General features: G+C 40.4%; 1 protein-coding gene across 1 annotated transcript in view; it reads right to left on the bottom strand.

Annotated features, from left to right (window-relative positions):
- The window catches only part of LANCL2 (LanC like glutathione S-transferase 2), a 65,371-nt gene that overhangs the window by 42,574 nt on the left and 1,005 nt on the right, over positions 1–21,792 (bottom strand).

Consider the following 21,792-nt stretch of genomic DNA (forward strand, 5'->3'; position numbering starts at 1 on the left):
AAGGGCAAAGCAAAGATCACAAGGCAAAGGGCGAAATCAAAAACTCCTGAGAAGGGTCTATGTTCAGTTGTGCACGTATTATCTTGATAAACATCTTAAACAACAGAAAACAGGGTTTGAGAGCAGAGTACTGGTCTGACCTCAAATTCACCAGGGTGAGGTTTTTTTCTCCCACCTGATAAGCCTGAGGGTACTGCAGGAGACCAGGGCATATTTCAGTCCTTATCTCAACCACATACGACAGACACTCCCAGAGCGGCCGTTTATAGATGAAGGTCTTAATTATTAATATTCCTTGCTAGGAAAAGAATTCAGTGATATCTTCCCTATTTGCATGTCTGTTTATAGGCTCTCAGCAAGAGGAAAGAGGAAAAATATGGCTCTATTCTGCCCGACCCTGCAGGCAGTCAGACCTTATGGTTGTCTTCCCTTGTTCCCTGAAAATCGCTATTATTCTGTTCTTTTTCAAGGGGCACTGATTTCATATTGTTCAAATACACATTTTACAATCAATTTGTACAATAGTGGTGCTGAGGTGACGTACATTCTCAGCTTATGAAGATAACAGGATTAAGAGATTAAAGACAGGCATAAGAAATTATAAGAGTATTATTTGGGAACTGATAAATATCCATGAAATCTTCACAATTTATGTTCTTCTGCCCCAGCTCCAGCTGGTCCCTCCGTTTGGGGCCCCTGACTTCTGTCAGAAGCTCAGCCACTGGAAATGAGGCCTGAGGACCAAAGGGCTCCCAGGACGGAATTCCAGCCCCTGAAAGTCTTGAGCTGAAGGGGCTCCCTGCTCCAGCTGAAAATAGCTCACCTTAAGTGGTGACTTGAGAAGGTGGGAAAAATTCGTCTCATACCATGTAGGTCCAGGGTGTCAAGGCTCTCCCTGACTGATGGAGATAAAGGATAAACCAAAGTAGTAAAGGGGCTGGCCCCACACCTTGCAATAACTGGCTGGCTCACAAGCCCTCCTGTAAAGCTTAACTCCTCTCCATTCCTTTTTTTTTTTTTTTTTTAAACACAGTCTCTCTCTCTTGCCCAGGCTGGAATGCAGTGGCACCATCTTGGCTCACTGCAGCCTCTGCCTCACTGCAGCCTCTGCCTCCAGGGTTCAAGCTATTCTCGTGCCTCAGCCTCCCTAGTAGCTGGGATTACAGGCATGTACCACCACACCTAGCTAATTTTTGTATTTTTAGTAGAGACAGGATTTTACCATGTTTGCCAGCCTGGTCTCAAACTCATGGCCTCAAGTGATCCACCTGCCTCTGCCTCCCAAAGTGCTAGGATTACAAATATGAACCACAGTGCCCAGCCCATTCCTTTCTTCTCTTTTCCTCTTTTTCTGTTCAATCCAGCAGTCCAGCCTTAAAATGGAAAAAGTCTCTAACATCCTAACCCCTGATTTTGTCATTTTCTTTAAAACTCCAGCTGATTACATATTATGGCCCATTTTTGTGAACATTTTAAACTAATGGGCAAGCTACAAGAGAAATTCCGAGCTCAAATGGTTAACCTGCAATGTAGAGTTATGTAAAGTCTTCTAAAGCTCTCTTCCCCTCTTTTTTCCTAACTACTTTAAATCTGCTGTTACTAAGTTGCTGGTGCTAAGACTCATTATTTATGGTGTAACTAATATGTAAACACTGAAAACTCATTTAAAGTTAAAAAGAAAAGGAAAAGAGGTATTTTTAGTAAGGAAGGGTATAAAAAGAAATTTTATAGAAGAAAACATCTTGTATGATAAATTACTATCTTAAAGTAAGGTTATAAAAAGGATGTTTAGAACAAGTCAAAGTCCAATATGTCGTAAATGGTCTGTGTAAGTCATGAAAAGGTTAATGAAGGAGAATTTATGAAAGGAAATTTGCATGTAATTAAGTTGGTATAATTTGAAAAAATTATTTAGTATAGTCTTTCTAACATTAATTCTCTATGTTAAAACAAGGTTTTTTTAAGGTGTTACTCTGCTCTTAATAAAACTGCACAAAGTTTTACTCAGAATTTTATAAAAGTTTCTTTAAAAAAAAAAAAATCCTCAGAAGCATATCTCAGAAGTTCAACGTTTGCTGCATCCCAGTTTGCTGTGTTCCACTGCATTCAGCTTTTTCTCCCCTGGAGGAGGCGTAGGATAGTAACTCTCTTCTGCAGTCTTTGTCAGCTTCTGTAACTTTTTCTTCCAGTTCTGTTATTGTGGCCTAACGCTAAAATGTTTCATCTTGAAGGTCAACATTAACCAATGTTTTCCTCTAACATAATTTAATTCTGTACTCCTGGATTTTCTTGATATTTATCTAAATTCTCAAAGTAATCAAAAATGTCTCACACTGTTCCTATGAGTCATGTGTTCCCAGGCTATACTCATAGCCTCCTAACCCTAAACACACTCTTCCTATGTCTAATTAAATTCAAACATGTTTTCATCAAGGTTAACTTCCAGGTTAACTAAATGGACACCCATCAGAAAAGTCACACTGTAAAAGGTTTTTCTTTGCCTTTTTGGTAACTGGTTTTAAAAAGTACCCAAACTTTTATCTTCTAGAGTTCATGAGTTTCACCTTCAAATGATGCTGCAAATGGCATAGCAATCTCTCCCCAATAATGCCTGCTACCTTTACGAATTTCCCTGGGATTCAGATGAACACCAGTTTCACCCTAACATAATCCCCCTCTCTAACAAGTCCCTTCCTCCAGCAAGGTCCAATATCCCACGTTCCACAACCCAAAACAATAACCCGCATAACTTCTCGACCAACTAACAATCCTAGGTAGGGCCAGCTCTATGACCTGGTCAGCAGGAAGCAGTTGGAAGATGATACCTTCACCCACATGCCAAAGACCTGTCATTGTTGCTCTGTCGTGGGGGGAAATGTGGAGTCCTAGTTGGGGAAAAGAAATCAGACACTGGTGGGAGCAGTGGGAAGCAAAAAGAACCAGATAAGGTAAAGTCTGTTTTTCTTCAGGGTCCAGAACACGTAGCCCTCCTGTGCCCAACTTATGACCAGACACCTACAAGTTAGCTCACTGCAGCCTTGGTGTTACTGGTACTGCACAAAGCTCTCCAGCACACATCACAGCACCATTCTATAAATTCAATCTCCAGCAAGTCTTTGTTTCCTTACAGTCAGCTTCTCTTCCACTGGCCTGCCTGTTGCCTCCTTGCAACATCTTTTCCTTCTTTCTCTAATAAATCTGCCTTTCTGTACTCACAACTGTCTTGGTAAATTCTTGCACCCCCACACCACCAGCCCAGACAGTCGCCACTCACCCATGACAGTTTCCATCAGGTATCACCTCTGTTGCTTTTTTTTCAGATGGGGTTTCACTCCTGTCACCCAGGCTGGAGTGCAATGGCATGATCCTGGCTCACTGCAACCTCTGCCTCACAGGGTCAAGCGATTCTCCTGCCTCAGCCTCCCAAGTATCTGGGACTACAGGTGTGCACCATTACGCCTGGCTAAGTTTTGTATTTTTTGTAGAGACAGGGTTTTGCTATGGTGCCCAGGCTGGTCTCAAACTCCTCGGTTCAAGAAATCCTCCCACCTCTGCCCCGCAAAGTGCTGGGATTACAGGCGTGAGTCATCGTGCCCAGCCTGCCGTAACAAACTATTTTACGTGGTGGTGGTGATGGTGGTAAGTGTTTTAATCTTAAAATGTCTTAATTTGCCTTCATTCTTGAAGGATATTTTCACTGAAAAAAAAAAATTCTGGATAATGGTTTCTTTCAGGACTTTCATGTTATTTCATTCTCCTCTGTCTCCATGATTTCTAATGAGAAATCAGCCGTCAGTGAAATTCCCTGTATATAATGTGTTGTTTTCCTCTGCTCCTATCAAGATGTGCTCTTTACCTTTGTCTTGATTTGGCCTTCTTTGTGTTTATTCCTCTCGGTGTTTTGAGGCGCATCCTACATCTACAAATTTCTGTCTTTCATTGAATGTGTAAAATCCGAAACCATTATTTCTTCAAATACTTTTTCTGTCCCACTCTTCCTCTGCTTCCCTTCTACGATTCCAATTACCAACAGCTGGACAGTTTGATGTAATTTAACAGGTCCGTAAAACTCTGCCTTTCTTTTTCCCTTCATTCTTTTTTTTCTATTTTGCACACTGGATAATTTCTATTGATCTATTTTCAAGTTTACAAATTACTAATTCTCTTTCCTCTGTCTTGAAACCACCCCCTGCAAAAATTGTAACAGTGAGAAAATCATGACAGTGAAAGAGATCTGACCTAAGAGACTCTATCTTGCTTCTAACCTCCAAGCTGTCCTTGTTCATTCCTGGGTGTTGGCTGAACTAACTTTGAGAGGAATTTATTTTATTTTATATATGTGTATACACACACACACACACACATATATATATATATATATAGAGAGAGAGAGAGAGAGAGAGATGGAGTCTCACTCTCTTGCCCAGGACGGAGTGCAATGGCACTATCTGGGCTCACTGTAAACTCTGCCTCCCAGGTTCAAGTGATTCTCCTGCCTCAGCCTCCCCAGTAGATGGAATTACAGGCATGTGCCACTATTATAGGAGTTATTAAGAAATTATTAGGCTGGGCACGGTGGCTCATGCCTGTAATCCCAGCACTTTGGGAGGCCGAGGTGGGCGGATCAGGAGGTCAAGAGATCGAGACCACGCTGGCCAACATGGTGAAACCCCGTCTCTACTAAAAATACAAAAAGTAGCTGGGCGTGGTGGCGGGTGCCTGTAGTCCCAGCTACTCAGGAGGCTGAGGCAGGAGAATGGTGGGAACCCAGGAGGCAGAGGTTGCAATGAGCCGTGATTGCGCCACTGCACTCCAGCCTGGGTGACAGAGTAAGACTCCGTCTCAAAAAAAAAAAAAAAAGAAAGAAATTATTTTAGGCAGATAGAGAGCATAAAAGGTCCTTGGTAAAGTTTTTTTTTCTTGTAATAAAAGCAACTCCAGAAACGTTTCTTTTCTAGCAGAAAAACAGCTTGAAGGGCCAGGCTGGCAAGTATTGATATGATAACGTGGATTAAAACTAGGTCTGCCCAACCTGGCCACTCCCAGTTATCTCCACCTGTGCAGGACATCATAGTGGCTCACACTGCATATTAAAATGCTAGGATGGGAGGGTCAATTATTTCGAGGGCTACGTGAATGACATACCTAGTCAAATCAATCCCCTGGGCCCTAAGTAAATCAGACACTGCCTCCTTTAGCCTCCCAATATAACTGACCATTCCTCCTCACCCACCACACATGGGGTTTCCTCTCTCTGCTTGCAGACCCCCTCCCTCTGTCTCTGTAAGGAAGAGCGTCTTCCTTCTTTCTTGCCTATTAAACTCTCTACTCCTTAAAACCACTCCACATGTGTCCGTGTCATTTTATCTAAATCAGCGAGAAATAAAGGACCCTGGTGTTCCTCCAGTCATCAGAGCTGTATCACCACCATGTCCCACTAATTTTTTGTATTTTTAGTAGAGACAGGGTTTTGCCATGTTGGCCAGGCTGGTCTGGAATTCCCGACCTCAAGTGATCCGCCCACCTCGGCCTCCCAAAGTGCTGGGATTACAGGCATCAGCCACTGTGCTGGCCAAGAGGAATTTAATTTACGGTTTAACTTTGAAACAAAGATAACAGCCCTTTCCCAAAACAAACTCCCTTCTTGCCTGGGGACCAGAATGCCTTTGTAAAACTAACAAATTAGCCACAACATTAGAAATTATGGTGTCGGAGTCATGAACCAGAGGCCACAAGATTCCAAACCTCCCCAATTGCTCCTCAGGATAACATCACTACTGTAAAACCTAAGAATGGTGCTCAAGATATATTTTCAGACCCTGCATTCTGCATTCTGATGCACCAGCTGGTGCCATCCAGACTGGTAATCGGGCTCAACCGGTTCTGTGATCCCACCCAGGAACAGAAGACAAGAAGAAGAACCCACTGTGACCGCCTAAGATTTCATCTAGGATCCGACCAATCAGCACTCCCACTCCCTTGCCCCCACCCACCAAATTATCCTTTAAAAACCCCAGTCCAGGTTTTCAGGGAGACTGGCTTGAGTAAAAAACTCCAGTCACCAGTTCAGCTGGCTTTGTGTGAATTACACTTTGTGTTGTGATTCCCGTCTTGATAAGGCAGCTCTGTGTGGGCAGCGGGCAAGCAGAACTCACAGGGCACTGACAGTCTTCTCATTCCCCTGCTAAGGCCATGCAGTGACTTTTAACTGTCATACACTGTATTTATCAGTTCTAAAATACCCATGAGACTCTTTTTTAATGGTTTTTACTTCCCTACTGAGATTTCCTCATTTTTCATGAATTGAAAGCATATTTTGTTTTATTTCATGGAGGAGAGTTACAGTAGTCAGTTTAAAATCGTTGCATACTAGTTTCACTACCTGGTTCTTTTCAGGATTGGACCCAGTTAATGTTCTTTTCTTTTGAAAATGTGTCTTTTATGTAGAAAAGCAGAATATGCCACCTCGAAATCATGCATTTTTGACATAAGGATGAATTTGAGTTGAAGACAACTGAGAAGTAGACGTCAGAATAGCTCTCTCCCCTCCCCCAGCTGCCTAAAAGCAGGACTTAAAAACTGTGCCCCTCCTTCGCTCCCAACCAGGGAAGAAATCTTTGGAAGGCATCAGCCTGAAGAAGGCACCACAGAATTCTACATTACAAACCCCATTTGTTTGCCATTCTATGATTTGCATCCCAGACACTAAAAGTCCCTGTCCTTTGTCTTGTCACTGCTCTAAAAACGCACTGCTCTTCGCTGAAGATGAGATATAAGCTGGGTTTCTAAGCCATCTCTGTGAGATTCACTCATTCCCTGGGTACGTCCTACGTGCATATGAAATACACACATTAAAACACTCATTTGTTTTTCTCTTCTTAATTTGTCTTTTATTACAGGGGTCTGTCCCAGCTAAGAACTCTGAGGGGTAAGAGGAAAAACAATTTTTCTCTCTTACACTACGATCCTGGTTCTACAGAGAGCAGGTAACTTTGCCCTGCATCTGGAATATTAATTTGTACACTGTTTTCTTGCTTGTATTGAATTGCAAATTATGTTTCTGGGGCAGCAGCTCTCCTCTCAATTCTTAGCTTTAGTCTTTAGCTAAGCTTCTTTGTGTCTGTTCCAGACATGGGTTGTTCAGAATTTGATTGGATATATACACAGACAAGATTTTGGGATCCCTCCTCTGGCTCATTCCCTTTCCCCATTATCTTATCAGCCAGTTATCCCATCTTAGATTTCTGGTTCCCTCAAAATGTGTTTTTCCCACAGGCACACCCTGCCACCACTGAGTGCACCACGTAAATGAAACTTGGCTCCAGGATAAAAGACATGGACACAGAAATTTCTTTCACAGGGAATGCACTATAATATAACCTATAGAGGTCAGGCATGGTGGCTCACACCTGTAATCCCAGCACTTAGGGAGGCCGAGGCGGACGGATCACGAGGTCAGGAGATCGAGACCATCCTGGCTAACACAGTGAAACCCTGTCTCTATTAAAAATACAAAAACAAAATTAGCCGGGCGTAGTGGCAGGCGCCTGTAGTCCCAGCTACTCAGGAGGCTGAGGCAGGAGAATGGCGTGAACCCGGGAGGCGGAGCTTGCAGTGAGCCGAGATCCAGCCACTGCACTCCAGCCTGGGCGACAGAGTGAGACTCCGTCTAAAAACAAAAAACAAAAATCAAATCAAAACAAAACAAAACAAAAACATGCCCTATAGAAATTCACTCTTCCGCCAGGGCATGGTGGCTCATGCCTGTAATCTCAGCACTTTGGGAGTCCGAGGTGGGTGGATCACCTGAGCTCAGGAGTTCAGGAACAGCCTGGCCAACATGGTGAAACCCCATCTCTACTAAAAATACAAAATTAGCCGGGCATGGTGGCACACACCTGTAATCCCAGCTACTCAGGAAGCTGAGGCAGAAGAATCACTTGCACCCGGAAGGCAGAGGTTGCAGTGAGCCAAGATGGCGCCACTGCACTCCAACCTGGGCAAAAAAGAGTGAAACACCATCTCAAAAAAAAAAACCAAAAAAAGAAATTCACTCCTCCAATCATGTACTGTAACATACTCTATAGAACCTCCCTCCTCCTCCAATCATGCACTGTAACATATTCTATAGAACCTGGACATAATACAAAAAGGCAATTACACTGTGGTCTGCTTATTCTCCAGTGCCTTTGAGCAGCTGCTTTTTATATTATATCCCAGTCTTATACTTGTTTTATACAGGGCATCCTCCGGCAGGGTCTTAGCCCATCATTAAAGTATAAATCCCCTAAAACACTTTTTAAGTTAAAAAAAAACCCCAGTATACATACTTTCTTTTGTTACACTCCAGCTGCATATTATATACCATAAAACCCCCATCCGTGTCCACATTTTTAAGTCACTGAAAGTAATAGCTGAGCATTCAGAGATGGGAAAATCTATTTTGAGACTAACCAATTGTGCCCAAGAGGATTTAAACATGCATAATTACAAGTATATATTTTTGCTATAATATAGGTACTGAATACGACTTTCCCCTTTGACATTATATTTATTAGTTGCCAAAGACTAAAATAGGTAGGCAAGACAACAAATTCTATTAAGTGACTAAAATATAGCATTAGCTTTCAAAATTGTATCTTTTCATTAAATGTTATTCAAAGTAATAAGTAAATTACAATAATTTCTACTCATCCATGGTGGTAAAATACCTTCCCTTATAGTGAAAGCTGAGTTAGAAATCTAAGGCCAAGGAGAGCTTCATGAAAATCTTTATAATTATGCTCACTTAAATAAATTTGATAAAGATGGCACACCAAAAAACACAGTATCAATATTTCACCCACTTTAAAGGTGATATTATGAGTTAACTAGACAAACACATGCACTTAACAATCTTTACTTACTAGCAATGCTTTCTGGATTTGCCATTCCCTATGGTTTTGGTGTTTTTGTAAATGTATTTAACTTTGCTTCTGTTAATGAATGCACCAAAAAGAGTAATCGTATGGTTTTCCATCCAACTTCTTAAAAACTTTTTGACTCCAGGTTAGTAACTTACACCTCCTGTGTCTTGACCTTTGGTTTCTACTGTAATCAAAGAGATGCAGAATCATTTGCATAAGAAGGAATAAATGGGGATACCTCTTAAATAACTGCGGTAGCAGAACCCATAAGATAGTTCCTGGCCAATATCTAGTCCCCATACCCTTCCTGCCTGTTAACAGAAATCTGATTATATTCAGAACAGCAGGGCATCCAGCCCCAGAAGAGACGCTTGATTTTCTAGGCCGTTATGCACAAGGGTGGCCACATGACACAGTTCTGACCAATGAGACCTAAATGAAAGTCTTCTAGGAGGTCCTGGGAGGTTCTTATTTTTCATGATAAAAAAGAAAGAACTTCCCTAACTTTTCTCCCCTTCTGCCTGCTGATTAAAGTACCTCTAAGTTGAGTTTTCCAGGCCTAATGCACACTCATATGCAGTCTTAGCTCTATCATGATAACCTAATTCCAAAGCATATACTACTAACCCTTCACTCCTCATAAATGCTACTGGAGTATATTTTCAAGACTTATGATTGCTTTCTCCAATTCCCTTTAATATTTGCCAAAATTTCATTGCAAAAACCATTAATTTCTCTGCCCTTTGCCATAAGGTACTTTTTCTGGTTCCCCTTTTCCTATTTCTCATAAAAGAGGCTTCTAATTTGTTTATACTGGAACAAAATTCTCATGTACAAAAAACATTTATTATGCTCTAATTCTATTCACATTTGATGGAGATTACTGTACCAGGAGAAATTTTAACTGGTTTGTCTCATTTAATAATGGTATTTTATTTATATACACACACACATATACACATGTGAATATATATATATGCGCACACACTTCTTTTTTCCTTTCTTTTTTTGAGGCTGAGTCTCACTCTGTCACCCAGGCTAGAGTGCAGTGGCGCGATCTCAGCTCACTGCAACCTCCTACCTCCTGGTAGGAGGGTTCAAGTGATTCTTGTGCCTCAGCCTCCTGGTAGCTAGGATTATAGGCATGCACCACCACATTCGGCTAATTTTTGTATTTTCAGTAGGGGCAGGGTTTCCCCATGTTGGGCAGGATGGTCTTGAACTCCCGGCCTCAAGTGATCCACCCACCTTGGCCTCTCAAAGTGCTAGGATTACAGGAGTGAGCCATTGCACCTGGCAATAATGGTATTATAAAGATAACTAACAATTATTGAGCACTTACTATGTACTTGGCACTAAGTGCTTTACATATTTCAAATAATCTTCACATCATTCCATTTTTTAGGTAAGAAAACCGAGGCTTACTTGAGGTCTCATGACAATGAGAGACAAAGCTCTTGAAACTCTGACTAGACTGTCTACTTCTAAAGTTCCTGGGCTGCGCATTCTCTGCTTATTGTGAAATTTTTTGCTTGATTCTATATTTACATTTTACCTTTGGATATGCAGGCTTACAGCCTTCACTCATTCATACTATATGAATAGAAATATGTACCTGCCACATAGCCCAGAAACAGCAGGAGCAGTTAAAGAACTTTGGAGGTTTTATCTCTTGACTCTGAAATTGATTTTTAGCAATTACACTGCAATTGGGAAGAAAATGTTCTTTTCCTACATGGTGGGTAGACAATTTTCCCAAACAAGAATGCCCAAGTGTATTATAAAGCAGAAATATATTGGAGTAGATATTAATCACTGGTTGTAAAACACCTTGTGAGGTGTCACTGCATCTATTATTCCAAATGACGCACAACGCACATTTATGGCAAGATTTATTTCTCTTCCTCACATGTTTTCATGGTAATAAATCTTAGAATCAAATAAAAAAGCTTTTTTCCTGGGGAGGGTAGGGTGGGAAGAAGAGACAGAAGAGGAGGGGGAAGGGGGAATAGGGGAAGGAGAGAGAAAGAGGAAGGGAAAGATAAACAGATGGCAGACAGACACTGGGTGATACTGAAGCATACAAATTACACCAGTTATATTCTTGAAAAACGTTTCAAGAAATTAACTTTCTTTGTATTCGTGATGTTTTTTCAATGTACATCACAGGAACAATTGAGGGGAATAATTTATTTCCTAATTTGTCATTTGCTAGAACATATTCACATATTCTGTACCTCTCTGCCTCAACTCTAGATTTTAGAGAAGGTAAGGGTTCAGACCAGTATATTCATAAGCTACATTTTATATTGCATATATAAAAAAGGTAGATTTTACAAATTTTTACAATTTTACAAATATTTTAGATAATATCAACACTAACAACCGTTACTGAAGATAAAGGATAAAATTTTCTTTATCTCGGCATAAAGCAGAGCAAACATAATTGGCATATTAACAAATTCATCTATGATAAAATACCCAGCACTATATATATTTTTCTAACTTTCAGATACCTTTGAAATAGGTGAGGAAGAAATAAAATGTAGATGATTAGCAAATCTTGAGTATAATATTAGTTATTCTTTTGAAAAACAAATAGTTAATGCTTTTCATGTACCAGGCACTGTTACTGGGACACAAAGCTGAATAAGATTGGGTAGTCCCCAGAATGTCCCTCGCCTAATGAGCCAAATGTAAAAATAATCATGATTCCATATAATAAATGCCTGACTAGCAATATGCAATATAGTATATTCAAGAAAATATATAAATGTATACAGACTGATATCTGAAGACAATCTTACTTCACCCTTGTGTAAGGCATTCAGTTTACTGGGATTGTTACCAGATGCCCGCTCACAAAGGCTGGCAAGTGTGTAGCTGGGGCATTCAGGAGGGTGGAGACGAGATGGAAAGGCATCGACAGTCACTGTGAGTCCGTTAGGGGGCTTCCCGGTGGACCCAAGAGACCCGTTCTTTGATTAGGGAGTATCATCAGTGGGGCACTGTGTGGATTAGAAGGCCCTGAAAGCTTCCTCCTCAATGGGCTAAAAGCTGAGGAGCTTGCTTTGCAGGGCTGTCCATGTGAAGTCTGGCGGATCCTGAGCCCCATGAAAGGAATGCATTGACTCTGTCTAAGACTGTTGTTGCCCTTCACTGCTATCATAAAAACTCTATGGTGAAGCTACAACTATTAACCCCATTTACATATGAGAACTATGAGAACTATGAAGCACAGGAGAGAGGTAAAGTAACTTACCAAAAGTGATATCAACAGTAAGGGGCAGACTGGAGTTTGGACCCACGCAGCCACTCCAGACTACAAGCACTAGGAACCTTTATGGTAGGCAGGATGGCCCCCAAAGATGTCCTGGAACCTGAAACAGGTCACAGACCACAAAACAGGGAGAGGATGCTGGATTATCCAAGCAGCGCTCATCTAATCCCATGAGCCCATAAAAGCAGAGAACCTTCTCCTACTGAAGTCAGAAATATAGGGCAGAAGGTGAAATCAGAGAGATGTGAAGTGTGAGAGAGACTTGATCTGCAGGTGCTGGAAGGACCATGTGGAAAGCATGGGCAGGGCTCAGGCGGCACCGAGGAGCAAAGGCCAGCCAGCAGGGAAGTGGGCAACACTCCTGCAACCACAATGAATTGGATTTGGCCAACAGCCTCAACGAGCCGGGAAGCAGATACACCCTCAGGGACCAGGAGAGAAGGCAACCTTGAAGACACCTTGACTTTGGCCCTATGAAATTCTAAGCAGAGGAGCCAGTAGAGCCAGACTGTACCTGGACTTCTGACTTCATTTTAAAGATGATAAATAAATAGGTGCTGATTTAAACTGCAAAATTGGTGGTATTCATGGCAGCAATGGAAAAAGAATACAACTTTCTTAGCTAATCCTTTGAGTGGCTTTGGAATGGCCAAGCAACAGAGTCTGCCTGGGCAACTCTGAGAAAGACCCTGGAGGAAGAAGCCTCTCACAGGTGTGTCACAGAAAGACAGGAGCTCGCTGTATGAAAAGCAGGGGGGCATTCTGTGCTGAGGGACAGAGATGATATTTAAAATGCATTTAGGAGAAAGCCATGGGCATTCCTGAAGAAACAAGCCATTCCATCGTAAAAATATGGAATATGCAATCATTCTCTTTCTAAAATACTTGTGTTCTTCTGTATTTTTTATGATAAATTTAGTGCTAGTTTGAGGAAATAAAACTGCCATACATAAAAATACAGAAAACTTAAAAAAGATTGACAATTAACTTGTAAAAAATTATGATCTTAACTACAAATAGAGGAGAGTGAAAAGTCTAAAAACAAGAGTTCAACATGTACATAATAACTAACTCCTAAAAAGAAAAAGGTATATTTTGAATAGTTATGCATAAATTGAACATTTAGGCATGAGTAATACTTGAAATGCACCAGGAGAGCTTAATTAAAAAAAAAAAAAAGATAGTTTTATTATTACTACACTCCTAATAAATGGGGTATTTGAGACACTTAATCTAATTTAATCCTCTTGATAATCCTCTTGATAATCCTAATTTAATCCTCTTGATAATCCTAAAACAACATTATCATCATGGTATGCATGCAGAAACTGAAGCTAAGAGAAAATAACTTGCCTACATTTTAAAGACGATAAAAATAGTTGTTTGACTCACATTTTACATATGTGATGATGTGCAAACTTTGCAAACTGTATACCATAAAGTAATTCTTTTCTTAGGAAAGATTTTAATAAACCTTTCTGCTAAGGGGTATGGGTGGGAGAAGTACATTTCCTAATTCAGCTCTCCTAGGCTAATGATCACTTGTAATGTTAGATATATGAAGATATGATGTGATGTTATACCTAGCAAGAGTGTGGGCTTGCTTTGTAACACTCCATTTTGCAAACAAAATGAATAAAACAAAAGTCCCCCAATCCCTACCTCAAAGCTAATTACTACATGGGAAAAGTAGGCAGGAGTAAAGAAGCTGTATCTTCTGACAGTAAAGAATTAGATGGTAGTGAAAACATCTACCTTTAATAGTGGTATTTTCAATAACAGGTCCTTACCTAAACTGAATCTATCAAGATAATGCTATTTTGCAGAGTTGTTTGAAAATAGTTCATTCTGCTAAAAATAGTCATAGATTTAAATAATCTGGTCTGCTTCTGTTTTCTTATTTCAAACTCAGTAATATAACAGAAAAATATTCTAGATTACATATCCTAAGCACACACACCTCAATCCAATTTTGATGTGTATCATAAAAATTCATCTGCCGTCTATGCTCTGTAGGGGATATATGGCATAACCACAAGGAAGTCTACAATTGCAATAAAGAACCAAGGACAAACTGCTAAGTGACAATATATTAATAAACTGCACACAAGGGCTCAAAACATACATAATTACAGTTCAAGGGACAAGGAACCCATGGAGATAGTGGGACTTTGTGGTCAAATTATATTTAATTATGGAAAGCTCTCAGTGAAAAGTTAGGTTTCATTTTGATTAAACAATTGCTGCATGGTACTAACTAAAATCTATAAAAGACAGGAACGTTTTCTGAAAAACTCAGTTTGTTACATGCAATTCCGTTCACGCAAAATTTGCTCAAAACCTAGTCTGGCCTTAGTCAACTGCTAGTTGCCCTTACAGAGCACACTCCTCACCCAGAACTCCCAAAGCATATTACACAGTTCTTGACTTACAGTAGCCTGGAATGTCATCCAGGAGTCCAAGATGTAACATTCTAGATACAGAATAGCTTTTACAATACAAAATTATATCATTAATATGCAAAAAATGATTCTCATAAAAAATAACAATTTTTAAAATTTCAATAGATTTATTCATTCTACAAACATTTACTACCTACTGTATTCCTATTTCAGTATCAAGCAGTGAGGATGTTTAAAAATAACTCCCTGGGTGTGATGGCTTACACCTGTAATCCCAACACTTTGGGAAGCTGAGGCAGGAGAGAATTGCTTGGGCCCAGGAGTTCAGGACTATCCTGGGCAACATGGCAGGACACCACCTCTACAAAAACAATTTTAAAAATTAGCTGGGTGTGGTGGAATACACCTATAGTCCCAGCTACTTGGGAGGCTGAGGTGGGAGGATCTCTTGAACCTGGGAGGTCAAGGCTGCAGTGAGCTATGATTGTGCCACTGCACTCCAGTCTGGGAAACAGAATAAGACCCTGTCTCAAATTATTGAGACATGTCTCAAATAAATAAATAAATATTAAAAAAATTTAAAAATGATAACTCAAGTACACTCAAGAAAAAATTCCTGTTCTCAGAAAGGAATAAAGTGGGGAAAAAGAAATAGAAATGTATTACAGTAAGCCCTTGGTAATCATGAATTAAGTGTTCAGAGCTTCTGTTTGAAGTTTCAAGCATAAACTTATGAATCTGGAGACCCAGGCTATGATAGATGACAATTTTCAATCTTGCTGAGGCCCAGAGGGTGCACAGCATGAGCTGGTAGGTTCTACTGTGGGTAGAATTCGCAACCTCCACATTTCCAAATGGTTTGGTTATTCCTTATCATCTCACCACATCATCAGGAGTTCCCACCCCCTTTCAGAGATGATGAGAGTGAAGAATGTATGTGTATGGAATTCAGAAATCCAGAAACTGTTGGCAGTCTGAGGATATATCCATGTGAATATTGTACACCTAACCATATTTTCCTTAGAAAGAAAAGGAGACAAGAATAAACATTTATTTAAGGAGCAAAAACAGGCATGTATTTTTTTTCTGCATTCCACTGAAAATATAAAATGTACAGAAATTTTTCATTATCACATTTTATACTCTAATACAAATAAGTTACGTTTATAATAATGTTAATAGCTATCACTAACTGAACTCTTACTACTCACCTATGTATCAGTAACTATGTGTACCTAGGTACTAACTGTACTCAGCACCGTTCTGAATGTTTTAAATGTATTAACCTAATTAGCCATTACAACAACCCAGTGAGGAGGGGGTGGTTATATTACATCTACATTATTAAAAGTTTTAGCAAATACGTTATATTACAACTATGTTATATTAAGAACCTCAGTTAGCCTTTCAATTTAACCATTTACATCAAGTTGATGAGGTAAGAAAAGCAAGGTTCAGCGTGTGATTAAATAACTTGCTCAAAGTCTACAAGTCATAAATGGCAGAAAAGTAAGAGTCAAACACAAGACTATTAAAGCTCTTACCTGCTCTATAATACAATTTATTTCCAAAAGATGGAAAATGTTCATGTATAATATCTTCTTAGTCTCCTCTCCATAATCTTGCCATTACCCTTCTATATCAATATCTTTCCACATCAGGAATTGAAAACCGGCTGGAGGTTAAGTTCATATTAAAAGAAAATTTAATAAAGCTATATGTAGAACAGTTTTCCTCAATGCTTCTCAAATGTATGAGTACTCTGGCACGAGAATCTTGTTAAAATGCAGACTGCGGTTCCTTGGGTCTGGAGTGGGATCCGCATTTCTAACAATCTTTGAGGAACTGCTGATGATTTTGATCCACAAACCTCACTTTGAGAAGTTGTAGAGTATATTCCCCCACCTTCCACCTGACACACACACACACACACACACACACACACACACACACACACACAATTTAGTTCATTTTGAATAAAGAGAAAAAAATTACATTTCTCTGGGTATTAGGGTAGTACTGATTTCCTTATGCTTCCATTATATATTATGATGTTAAACAAATTTTAAAGTTTCAAAACAAAAATTAAATAATCATAAACTAAAGCATTTCCAACAGCTCAAGATTGTGTAAAATTATAGACAAGTTTTCCTGATTTTTTTTCTGTGGAAAAAGTTGTAAAGTCCTTTGGATTGACCAGAAACTATAAAACTCCTAGAAGAGAACACGGGGAAAAGCTCCTGGACACTGGCCATAGCAATAATTTTTTGGTATCACACCAAAAGCTCATGGCACAAAAGTAGAAATAAACAAATATTACTATATCAAAAATAAAAGCTTCTGCACTGCAAAGAATTCTTAAAATGAAGCAGCAGTGTATGAGCTGAGAAAAATTCCTTGAGCCCAGGAGTTTGAGACCAGCCTGGGCAACATGGCAAAACCGTGTTTCTACAAAAAATACAAAAATTAGCTGGGCATGGTGGTACCCGCCTGTTGTCCCAGCAACTCAGGCAGCTGTGGTGGGAGGATAACTCGAGCTCGGGAGGGAGCCACAATCATGCCACTACATTCTAGCCTGCAAACACCCAAAACTATACATAGAGAACAAAACAGCGGTTACTAGAGGCAGTGAGTTGGAGGAAGGAGAGGATATAGTCAAAGGATACAAAATGGCAGATATGTAGGACAAACAAGTCTAGAGTTCTAATGTACAACATGAGGACTACAGGTAATAAAAATGCACTGGATGTGGGATTCATGCTAAGTGAATAGACTTCAGCTGCTCTGGCCACAGAAACAAAAAACAGTGGGTAATTATGTGACATTGGGAATATATTAATTTGCCTCTCTACAGAAACCATTTTACTAACTATATGTATCACATAACATCATGTGGTATACTTTTTTTTTTTTTTTTTTTTTGAGGCAGAGTCTGCACTCTGTCGCCCAGCCTGGAGTGCAGTGGTGCGATCTCGGCTCACTGCAAGCTCCGCCTCCCGGGTTCGTGCTATTTTCCTGCCTCAGCCTCCTGAGTAGCTGGGACTACAGGCACCCGCCACCGCGCCCGGCTAATTTTTTGTATTTTAGTAGAGACGGGGTTTCACCGTGTTAGCCAGGATGGTCTGGATCTCCTGATCTCGTGATCCGCCCGCCTCCGCCTCCCAAAGTGCAGGGATTACAGGCGTGAGCCACCGCGCCCAGCCTATACCTTAAATATATAATTTTAAATCTCATTTTAAAAGAATCCTTTTAATCCATCAAGTCCTTCAGCATCAACTCCAATCACCCTCTTCAGCCTTATTACCCCCAGTGCCATTCACGTTCCCACTTCTCCAGTCATGCTGTACTCCTCGATATTCTCATAATGTGGTATCCCTTAAGTCCTTGCTCATGGAGTTCCCTACCTGAGCCTGGAAAACCCCCACTTAATCTTTCAAGGACCACACAAGTATCATTTTAATGTAAAACGCCTTCCCTGATGCGAACGGGCAGAATTAACATGTCTTCTTTCTTCTCGTGTGTCCCCAAGATATTCTTTATATATGGTCACTTACTGTAACACTCATTGCAGGAGGCTACACTTCTATTTCTAGCAATGGTGCAGTATCACAGCAATTTCTCTGCCAGCGAATGAGGTATGGCCATGGCCTCTCTAACGAGTTCAAGATTTCAGCCCTGGCTGAGCACTCTACAGTTCATGGTATTTACGCTCCTGTATAATCCCTCCACTTGAGCGTGGGCTGGATTTCCTGTCTTGCTTCTAATATGATATAATATGGCAGGCATGATGGTATGTCACTTCTGAGATTACATAATAAATACAATGACTGCAGCTTCCATCTTGGGTGCTCTTGCACACTTTTCTCTTCGATCACTCAGTCTCGGGGAAGCCAGCCACCATGTCATGAGGCAGCCCTAAGGAGTGGCCCATGTGGTTAGACACTGAAGCCTCCAGAAAACACCTAGCAAGGCCGACTAACAACCATGTGAATGAGCTTGGCGCAGATTCTCCTGCCCCAGTTAAGCCTTAAAAGGACAGCAGCCCTGGCTAAGCTTGAGTGCAGCTTCTCCAGAGACCATGAGCCAGAACCACCCAGCTAACCTGCAGCTGGATTCCTGACTCTCAGACACTACATGAGACCATAAGTGTTTATACAGATGCTAAGTGTTGGGATAATTATTACACAGCAACACAGCTAATTACAGGGGCCTTTACTCGAGTGCCCTCTCAGCCCTAGGGGTGGGGCTGCTCCTTCTGTCTGCTATTCCTATACTCTTCAGAGTTCTCTTTCCTTCTCATGAGACAATCTCACATTACTCCAGTCTCACAGTTCATAACAATTATTTATGTTAAACTTTTCCTATTAAACTCTGCATGGTATCCATCTCCTGGATGGACTTGAACATTGGATAAAGCTGCTGCTGCTCCGGTCAAAGAATCACACTTTGAGAATCACTGGCAGAGATTAATCATGATTCAGCTCCTGGAGCTGGGCTCAATTCCCCTTAAGTCCACAGTCACAACAAAATCAAGTAAAAAGGAGGAAACGGCTTTAGATGAGTAACTAAGAGTGTCTGCTTCAGAGGCCTTCCATAATTGAAAACAACTGCTACTATATTGGTTCACTGCTTTTCATAATATTTGGCTCAATAATGTAAAAAATGTTATAAATACCAATGTATGGAAATATGGCTCAGAGAAGCAGACTTGAGTGGTTTTAGAATCAGAGGCTAATTTTATTGACTGATCACACCACACACCTAGGCAGCCAATCTAAAATGAGGTAGAGTAAATGACTTAAAGAATACTTAGTAATAAAATGTTATTGTGTTGGTAGATTTTTGTAATCCTTACTGGGTAACATCATGGAGAGAAAATTATTCAATGCTTAACTTACATATTAACAAGTTACCCTAGGGGTACCACAAAGTTCAACAAACTAGGTGGCTTAAAACCACATAAATTTATTTTCTCATAGTTCTGGAGTCTACAATTCCAAATCAGCATATCAACAGGGCCATGCTCCTCATCAAACGTACAGAGGAGAATCCTTCCTTGCCTCTTCTAGTTTCTGGTGTTGACTGGCAATTTCAATCTCTGCCTCCATCATCACATGGCCATCTTCTTTCTCCCTATGTCTCTTTCTTCTAAAATTGTTTTTAAAAAAAGAGACACAGTCTCACTATGTTGCCCAGGTTAGTCTTGCACTCCTGTTCTCAAGTGATCCTCCTACCTCGACCTCCCAAAGTGCTGGTATTACAGGCATGAGCCATCACACCCGGCTCTCTTCTCTTCGTATAAGAACATCAGTCACATTGGATTAAGGGCCCATCATATTCCAGTATAACCTCATTTTAACTAATTACATCTGCCATAACCTTACTTCCAAATGTCACATTCTGAGGTTCCAATGGGTTAGGACTTCAACCTTCAATACCTGTTTTTCTGGTGGGGGACACAATTCAACCCATAACATTCTCATTTTCTTGAAATTTCATGTCTACAAAAACAAGGCATAGTTTGACATCCTCAAATTGCATTCTTATTTTTAAAATCAAAATTTTAATCTGTCAATCATAAAAATATTAATAGGGAGGACAGTGGCTCATATTCATTTTATCTGATGACTTTCCAATTATCAAGAGGCAGTCTTTCACTATCCCTCTCATTTTCACATTCAACAACAATATGATGTCCATTTCGTCCTTTCTTTAGCATATACTCATAACCACTGGCATAGGTCCCCACCCCAACTTAGCATTTCATTGCAGAGATATCACAAGCCCCATTAGTTACCTGTAGTCTAATTTTCTATTCAACATAAATCAGGTATATAGCTGAGGTCAAAAATCACATTTATCCAGATATAAAGGGTAAAAAGAAAAATACGCAATTTCAGAACTTTGAGTTCAATTAGTGTTTATCTCCTGTGAAGTTGCAAATGAAACTCACCTGATTCCCATGTCTCTATCATTATTATTATTCTCATGTCAGGAGTTCATTTCATTCATCTTTCACTAAACATTTGCTGTAACCTACTTACTCTAAGGATAGTATTGAGATGGCAACTGGTAACAAGAATGAATGATGCAGTTTCTTCAATGCTTGCCAGATTTTTATTTTAGTTATTAAAAAATGAAACACTAAGTCACAAATGAAACACACATTTGTATGTAAAAATAGAAGAAATCTAGAGAAAAACCAATATTGAATATGAATTGTAAACTATGTAACTTAAATCATCAGGGGGAAGAGGTTAACATTTATTGAGGCCCTACTTAAGGTACCACATCAGGCAGTTTGCTAGGCAATTTATATGCTTCATCTAATTCAGACACATCCCCATGAGTTAGGACTTGTTCCCACAGGTTTCCTTGCTTTTGTTTTTGGGACTGCGTCTAGCTTCTGTCACCCAGGCTGGAATGCAATGGCGAGATCTCGACTCACTGCAACCTCGACCTCCCAGGCTCAAGCGATTCTCATACCTCGGCCACCCGAGTAGTTGGAACAACAGGCGTCCACCACCACGCTCAGCTAATTTTTGTATTTTTTTTTTTTTTGTAGAGACGGGGTTTCGCCATGTTGGCCAGGCTGGTCTCGAACTGACGGGCTCAAGCAACCAGCCCGCTTCGACCTTCCAAAGTGCTGGGACTACCGGCGTGAGCCACTGCGACCGGCCTGTTTCCAGTTTTTAACCACATTCAAGAAGAAAGAGGTTTACATAAGTCACTTGCCTTAGATTCCATATTCAGACCAATAGCTCTTTCAAAATTACCTTCTTAGTTTTAGCCAACTTGTCGCCTTTACAAATATGTAAATATGGGGATCCAGGGAGGTGAAGTGGGCATTGGAACACGTACCTCAGTGGAAAAAGAAAACTTGGTAAAGGTACGGTTTTACCAAGCATGAAAACAGTTGTGCTGATACTCAATCTTCTATTTCATTTCCACTTTTTGCCTCCTACCTTAGATTTTGTTCAGACAGCCCGTGAAGGCTGACAGGGTATGCCACCCCAAAAATATGTCTCTGGCATAAGCATTATTTTAAGCTAAAAGCACTTGAAAAACCAGAAGTGTTCTAAACTGCCCCCTTTTCTTCCTAAAAGGAGATAAAGCTGTAAAAGATGGCCTCCCTACGCCAGGGACAAAGAAACACTCGGCACCGCAGCCGGGAAAAGCGGAGATTTCTACCCAGACGTGGTTC

This window comes from Macaca mulatta, chromosome 3, assembly GCF_049350105.2.
Source record: "Macaca mulatta isolate MMU2019108-1 chromosome 3, T2T-MMU8v2.0, whole genome shotgun sequence".
Lineage (NCBI taxonomy): Eukaryota > Metazoa > Chordata > Mammalia > Primates > Cercopithecidae > Macaca > Macaca mulatta.